A 9,008-nucleotide genomic window follows, 5' to 3' on the forward strand; every position below is an offset into this window, starting at 1 on the left:
GGAGAGAGAGAGAGAGAGAGGGGGGGGGGATCAGCAAAGGAGATTCGGAAAGTAAGAATACGGAGGAAGAGATAAAGAAGGAAAACTAGATAGATGGGAAGAAAGTAAGCAAGCGAGCTACACGAAGCATCAAATGCTGAGAAAGAAAGAGAGAGAAACATATACGAGATATACGATATAGAAGCTACGTGCGTGTTGGTGGTCGCGGCGCGCTGGTGGTAGCATCACTTCACCGATGATATACCCTACCGAGAGTTCATTGCTCTTGAGGTGCGAGGAAGAGAAAAAGCAAGAGAGCGCGAGAGCGAGAGACGGAAAGAAAGAAAAAGAGAATAGTGATAGAAGAGAGAAAGAAAGATGCAGTTGCGGGTAGAAGGGGAACAGAACTTCGGAAAAAAAGAGAGACGGAGAGAAAGGCACTGGCATTAGTGTACGAGGAGGGGGAAGAAAGGAAGGACGAGGAGAAGAGAAAAGAGCACGTAAGGAAGAGAGAAATCGCCAAGGGAAAGAGAGCGAAGGGGAAGAAGGGACGGAGAATAGACGCCATGGTGTGAGTGGAAAATGTAGTGGGAACGAGAAGAGAGAAGAGTGGTGGATGAAGAGGATGAAGAGAAGAAGCGGAGAAAGATAAAGAAGAGGAGGAGAGTGACGAAGATGGATCGTGGAGTATTTACCGCGCGCGGCCACTCTTAATAATTCGATTCCCGAGGCGTCGCGCTAACATGAATCGAAGACAAGCATTCGTCGCATCGCTGGATTTTCGCCTCGACGCGAAGATGGAGAAAAGAAGAGATGCGGCGAGAGAAACGGAGAGCTACACGTTCGATCGATAGTCGACGTTTACTGTCGCCTCGTCCTGGCGGAGGAAAATACTCGACGTACCTACATGAATATCATCGGACCGAATGTAGGGATCGTTTCTAGATGAAATAAAAATAATATTACTTAGTATTACGTATTAGAATCATATATTAGAATAAGTCGCTTTTCTATAAATTTGTTTCTGTAGGAAGCAGAAATCGATCCTCTTTTTAATCCGATTTCCATTCAATTACTTATATATCATTAGGAGGAAGTTTTTAACAATAAATTAATGTTTCGGTGGAATGATTTAATGAGTATTATAAATGTAACAATTCTGCTATCACACACACACACACACACACACACACACACACACACATACACACACAGAGACAATAATATACCAATAGACTGATTAAACTAGTATAATTAAGTATATTTATCCTAATGTTAAGTAATTCATTCATGCATACTTTGTGAAAAGTTTGTTGCCTGATCGCAAGTAGATAGACGTTTTCCTGTGATCAATATATAGAACTATGCAATTGCATTTGGCTACAGAATCGCGGTATACGAAACTCTTGGGACTCCTGGGAGAAGTCTTCTTGTCCGATTTTCCTGATAAGACCGTAAAAATGGAGATCGAAAAGCAATAAGGACGAACGAATTCGGGATGAGGATGGCAATACGAGGATGGCGACCGTCTGGAATCGTTTTGACGAGCGGCACGGAATCGAACTTTCTTCGTGCGTGCCGAATCGAAAAATCGGAAAATATCGGAGTCGGATGGCCGACGGGTATGTATGCGATCGAGCTCGTACCGGACACGTACCGGGTGCAATGTACCTGGATGAGTCACACGGTAACACAGTGCGCGCGCGTACTCGCATACACACATGCATACACATATATATATATATATATATATATATATATATATACATACACGCGTGCACGAGTATTTACATGCACGCACATGCGTCTCCCTGCGCGAGTCCACACGCTTGCATTTATACGTGCGACTATGTGTGAGTATGTATACATATTCTCGCTCCTCGTCTGACACTGGCGTAATCTTTCTGCACGTCCCGCGGAATAAAGCGAGACGGGGAGAGAGATAACGAGAGGAGAACAAATACACACGTACGCGAGTTGTGGAGGAAGAGAGGCAGGAAGAGACGGATGGAACGCGGGAGGGAAAAATCGAGATGGAGAGAACGAACGAGCGAGCGAGTAGGGTGTAAGAGAGAAGAGGAAGGAGGAAGGGAGAAAAAGAGACCAGAGATAAAAATCCAATCATTTCGACCGGTTTTGCATCATGCCGACGAGGATAATGGAATAACGCGTTATTTTTTGTCGATGCACGGGATATTTCTTCGCGTTAATACTCAGGTTTTCTTTCTCTCTCTCTCTAGGATAACTGTCCCTATTAATGTGCCTTTTAGCCAATTTGCTTATTACTGAATTAATTATTAAATATTGTAGCTTTAATTTTATCTGCTTGCAATCAATTTATCGATTTTTCCACTACTTCTTTTTCTTATAATATTTCCTTAATCTAAAAAATGTTAATACTTTATAATGCTTTTGACAAAAACAGAAAACATGTTTTTGTCCCTTATTTATTAGTGAGTCCTCTAAGCGGCGATGGCCCTATTAATGTGCTCCCAATGCTAGTTTTCTTGATGACTTATCGAAATACAAAAGCACGATAATAATAGGAACAGGCACAGTAATTGGAACAATTACCCTATTTAGTTTCCTCTCTTTGCATACACTTTGAATCTAAATACGGTATGAACTGCTGAATCTTATAAACTTTCGAAAAATTTCTTTACAATTTTTAGGGAGTAAATTATTCAATTTTTCTTATTATTTTAATGTCAAATTAAAATCTTTACGTAACAGTTTCGTATTGACTTAAAAAAATATACAATAAAAAATTGAAGAAATAGAAAAGAAATAATATAACATAAATGAAACAGAAAGGAGACAAAATTACGCTTCTTAAAAGCCGTAGCACGAAAAAACGTAAAGCAATAAATGTATTGGTTAATCACAGCAGAAAATGTAAGATATTAACGTAAACATATAATATAAATCCAAAATGTTAATTTGCTTACTGTTTACGTCCTATTGTTGAAAAGTTTTTAGTGTGTTAAAATCTTAAGGGCTTTAAATAGCATACAAAAAAACTTAAGCGGTAAAACGTAAACAGTAAATGAATTGATCACAGTAGAGTCCAAAACGTTGAATTGCTAATTGCTCATGTTCTGTTATTTTTATATGCTATAATCTTAACTGAAAAAAAAAAAAAAGAACATAAGTTCTTCGCTTCTTTATACGTTACTTTATTCCGTTAAAAACTGTATGTCGCTGTATTTCAAATCACCATTTGAGTTTCAACCGACGACATCTAGTGCGCTCGTCTGAGAGAATAGCTGAGATCAATGATGAATAGGAGAGCAAAGAGAAAAAGGAAAAGAATGAGAAAGGAGGTGGTGGCACGTCGGGTGACTGTTAAAAGGGCATTGCGTAATCTTTCGGATTTAGTTTACTTTCGTCGCTATCGATGCCACGCACGTAGCGTGACCGTGGCACTGAACCAGCAGCGGCACGAACTTTCTCGTGGCCTTCGTTCCAGGAAGGCGATTTACGTGACACGCGAGAACGTCAATGACTCTCGACCGTGATCATTGTCATCGATGTTTTCGCGCTCATGCTAATCTATAAAAATCTTCTCGACTCCAACGCTCCAACGGAATTGAATCACTCTTCTCGAGAAAGCCTAGTTGGGTCCTCTACTGTCCTCTTTCTGACACTTTTCTGTTTGAATAATAAAAGTATACATCAATGAATAATAAGTAAACATCAACCAACAGTATATAACATAACGTGATCATTTTATACTCAACAATCTAACTATTACGTATAATATCTGTCATGTTACATATTGTTGAGTGTGAAATTATCAAATTATAACATTGATGTTACTATTGTAGTTCGTGTTTACTGTCTATTATCTTTTTCGCATAAAACCAAAATTAATTTACAATTGACAAATTACACAGTTCAATATTTTTTTGGGGGACTTGAATAAACAAAGTGTTTTCAGATGGATTTTTGGTCGTTGAAAACAAATCTGGTAGCCAAATTGCCTATCACAGAGATTTCCGAGAAAATTATTTTATCTGTATTTACCGTTTTTTTTTTCGACCAAAATAATTTCTTTTCAATTTCATTTAGGTCACTTTAAAGTGCTATCTTTTATTTGTAAAATGTGAATGTATATTTAAGGTATGACTTTTTTCCATATATATGTAATTAGCAAATTATGAATCATTTAAATTGTATAGATAGTTATATCTATATTCAATTTAATAATTAAACTTAATACGATAAGCCAATTTCGCCGCTCGATTTGTTTCCAGCAAACAAGTCCATCGTGAAAAACACTTTATTCAGGTTCTGAAAAAAATATCTATTTTTATATAACTGTGTTATCTTTCATAGATAAATATGCGTTACAATATCTGAAATGTACTAGTTGATTATCTTTACACTTCGAGAAAAAATTGCAGATAAGATAAGTGAAGGGAGTGTAAACGATTCGTGACTGTATAAGTGTATAATAATTGATAAATATCAGATAATGTCGACTTTCTTGCTGTAAAGCGTATCAAATTTATAAGAATAACTTCGTTCCTCTGTTACGTAAGCAGTAGTATTTTTGAGTTGTTTCCACGCGAATTTTGTTACGCACACGTAACGTAGCACTGTTACTTTCAAATGCATGGAATGCGTAACTACTATACTTATTTCAATCAACAATATACGCGGCCGAAATGAAACAGAGCGTATTATGATTGGCAATCGGAGCGTGCTGCAACATGGAATACCTCCTTCGTTTACCGTCGCGAATAAACTCGCGTTCGTAGGGTCTTAATTCCATCGTAACTAATTAGCAGATGCGCAACTCTCATAATCTGCTTGTTTTTCCTCCTATATATTCCGGATACTTGGCTCATTCCTTCTCTCGTGGAGGAAAGCACTCGAGCCATGTAAGCTGCATTCCGTACAAGAAAGTCGTACGCGGGGATACGGCATTCTTGGCTTTTACGATTCGTATAGTCGATAAAATCGTGACTTGCAGTCCGACTTCGGCCCATCGCGTCGACCGGCGTCGACGTCGCGGCGAAGAAAAAGAAAGGAGTGTCAATGAGCTTCGATTTTTTTTTTTTTCGCTGTCGATCAAGAGAGCCTCTATTCTCGTCGCGATTAATATCCGGCCGTGTCTAGGCCGGAGAAAGCAATTTCGAACGTTAATTGCTGATAAGTTATAATATGACCGGCCGTATGACTATTATTTATTATTACCATAGACGAAAAGGAGTACAGTGAAGTATTTAAAAATTTAGCTAGGTACAAATCTGAAAATAATGTTGGATCATCAAAGTAATTATGTAGGACGTCAAACTGGCTGAAATATTAAAACTTTTTGCAGCATTGCTTATCATACTTGAAAGTACATAATTGTTTTGATAGGCCAACAAAAGTTTCAGATATCTAGTTAAATTTTCAGATACTTCAGCAAAACCGTCCTTTTTGTGTACGACTTATGAATAAATCATTCTCTTTTCAGTATTTACGATTTCAAGTACCCGAAGAATAATTCCCGTCGAAATATATATTAAGATCATTAAGTAGACTCAAACACGTTGAATTGAGTGAATAAAATCGGACGCTGTTCAACATAAAATGTGAATTATATTCATGCCACTTTAATAGAAACCGCGATGCTTATAGACGACTTTTCGACCGTCCAAATTTTGTAAGTCAAAACTCGGCGATACTGTGTCGACGAAACGCACAACTTCCGTAATTTGCCAGTTAACTTGAAACTTTCCAGGTACATTCTATGCGCTTTACTAACAAGTTTCCTTCTAATCGAATCTTCTTGAGTTTTATCTACAAGACAGTCTTAACATGTGAGATACGTTAAACCGCTTCTTTTCAGCAATAAACTTATCGTCCATATTATCGTACTATTGGGAATCCTCTTTGGCGAAAATTGGATTAGACGTTTATTTCCGTTTTTCAATTTGTTAATGATCGGTGTAATAGAAATTAAATGAATTAGTCGCATATTAAAATAAAGTTAAGTTGAAGTTCAACACGAAAGGTTTTACTAGATGTATCTGCAAGGTTTAATATTCATTAAGTAGCTCTTGAATTATATATTATAGTCCGAATACGGAAAAATTTTGACAGCACACGGATGAAATTAATTCATTTCGCGCGATTACATTAAAACCGTTTCAAAATATGCCCCCTCTCTCCTCCGCCTCCACAATTCTGTAATTTTTAACGACGGTGCCGGTATATTATACTGTGATTGCGCAAATATTATACGTAGTAAAAAATCGCGTAACAACAATATAATCGTATATAACGACAATGTAACAATGCCGTTGTATATAACGACAATGAAACAATGCCGAACTGTGTAGAGGTCTATATTTATAAGAGAGCAGTGCAAAAGTCTGTAGAATCTAATACTATAAACACTGGTTGTGAGAGAAAAATGTACTAAATTTTAATAAATACTTGTTTGAATAACGTCGGTGGAATATTTACTAAATGTAAACATATATTTTTACGATACAAAAACTATTAATTTAATTTAACTGTTATTATTTTTTATTTAGCAAATATTTATTTTCCAAAAATAAATGTTACATTACTGCTATTCAAACAGTAATTCATTAAAATTTATTACATTTTTCTCCCAATGTATCATATTAAAAAATTACCAAGTACTTATTGGATCAATTGAGTCCAAGATGGCGGTCAAAATAGTCAATAGAGAAATAGAATAGCAGCCAATAGAAAAACGCGTATTGTCAACATTCACTTAGATAAAAGAAATGTGCTACTCTTATTAATATAGATACGTATGAACTGTCGTTAGAAGTTATAAAATCGGGGTACTGGTATGCTCTCCACCGTTTCGAGCCTCAGGCAGCGACAATACGACAGTCAACGCGTTACTTCTTATCCCCGCGAGATTCGCGCTTCTGAATTGAATTACTCTCGATGGACCTTGACCGCCTCGAGATTGAAATTCAAAGTTGGATTTTCGGTAGCTACCATCAGATCGCCGTCGGATGATCCCTGCTAGCGAATGTATAAAATAATCAACGGCCTCTCTGGAATTCACGTAGTCCCTTTTTGGGATCGCGTAAACTCCGGAATCATATAAGCTCCCTGAAAATTCAAGTAATTCTGCTGTCGCCTGTCGTCGCGGGAGAGTTCACAACAACGCGTGAAATGTTCGAATAAATCAAATTATCGTAAAAAAAAAACTATTCAGTTCGTTGAGGCTTTTGTCTCAACTCTATTTTTTAACCGACCCTTTGATATAATGCCTTGTTTGCAGAAATCTATGTGCTTCTAAAAAATTTCACTGTAAAAGATATTGGACGATAGAATGATGTTATACTAGGTGTCCCTAATTTGCAAATTAAAATACTATAACAAGAAAGTTCTCGGAAAGTTAAGTAAAAAAAAGTTATTTGTACATTTTTATTTTAAGTAGTAGTTTTTAAGATAATTATATTGGTCAAATTTAATATAACCAATTGGAGACTGCGTTTAGATAGTCTAGATAGTCTATCACTTGTCTATGAGTCGTGTGATAGTGTTAATGAGTGTTAAATGTAGCGCGTTCCATTAATATTTTTCATTCTCCAATTAATTTATAGTTAGATTTAACTTGATAATAATATAAAAATTTTTGTAGCTATGATTAATTTGTAGCTATAAATAACTTTTAAAGTTACTATTTCAAAATCATCAGTTTAATGATTAATCATGGCTAGAAAAATACAATTTTTACATTATTATCAGGCTAAGTAAGGTTAAATTTAAATTACAAGATGTCAATCAGAAAATGAAAAATCGGACGTAACACTCATAAGTGACCGTTTAAACTGTAATATTGGCCATATTTAAAACTCTCATATCTCAAAAACTGCTGCTTAAAATAAAAATTTCATAAATAATTTTTTAAGAAATTTCTTCTTGCTATAGTGTTTTGATTCATAGATTTCAGGACACCCTGTATATTTCACAAAATCGCTTCAACGCAAAACTAGCGATAAACGAACGAGAAAAAAGATGAAAAAGTCCTAGGTAGGACTGGACAAGATCGATTTCACTCGAATGCTCTCAATTCGAAACGAAATGTCAGCGTTTGACTTTTCTTACGTGCGGGAACATCGCGAGTGGTGAATTCTTTTGGTCGACTCACAAGCACGGGAAAACAATTTCTGTGTCTCGATTCATCAAAATTAATCCCTTTTCAATCTCCATCAAGAACAAACTCGTGCATCGAAAGCAAAATCCGCGTTGCTGAAAGTAGCTTTATCAACAATGGCAGTACGCGACTCTTGCGATCATGAGCGATCTGCGAGTATCGCATCATGGGTGCGACCTTTTCAATTTGTATTCTAACCTTTACGAGAAGCGCTATACACGTCGTTTGTGTGCTCAGGATGTAAAACAACGTTAAAACATAGACACACCGAGCGTATAACGCACGGTCGAGCTATAAATAGACGTTCCCATATAAAGCGGACTATCAAAGTTACGTTAAGAGACAATGAGTTTCTTTACGATGTTTCTATGGAAAATTAATTGCGCGAAATTATAATTATCGGTTGTTCTAATTTCTATTATTTTTATCGAACCTCCAATCCTAAGTCAATTGTGTTTTGTTTGAGTGTCGTGACTGATTGTCTGACACGTTTTGCCTTATCGTATCGCTATTGTCTTTAATGAGCAGTAAAAATTAATAGACAATTAAATTCGAAAATTTCCAATTTTCTTTTAATCAATTTCACTGGTCCACTAAATATTATTTTTAAAAGTTTAAATATAAACCTTTTAATGAAAAATACATACATGTATATATTTATTTCGAAAGACGATTAACGAGTCTTCAATAAAATGTTAAAATGTTGATTAACTATTAAATCGTTAATACACAATCATTAAAATATAATGAATATTTTAAACATTTAAAATTTATTTAGTAGTCGCTAACAGCATTAAAAAATAATTAATATTTATAAAATTTATATGCAATTATATATATATATATATATATATATATATATAAATAATTGATTTGAATGTAAACG

The 9,008-nt window shown here is 35.7% G+C and overlaps 1 protein-coding gene across 4 annotated transcripts in view; it reads right to left on the minus strand.

Moving 5' to 3' along the window:
• Nucleotides 1–9,008, minus strand: part of LOC108751984 (ecdysone-induced protein 78C) — a 73,095-nt gene that overhangs the window by 56,896 nt on the left and 7,191 nt on the right. The window lies entirely within an intron of this gene.

This window comes from Trachymyrmex septentrionalis, unplaced genomic scaffold (assembly GCF_001594115.1).
Source record: "Trachymyrmex septentrionalis isolate Tsep2-gDNA-1 unplaced genomic scaffold, Tsep1.0 scaffold53, whole genome shotgun sequence".
NCBI lineage: Eukaryota > Metazoa > Arthropoda > Insecta > Hymenoptera > Formicidae > Trachymyrmex > Trachymyrmex septentrionalis.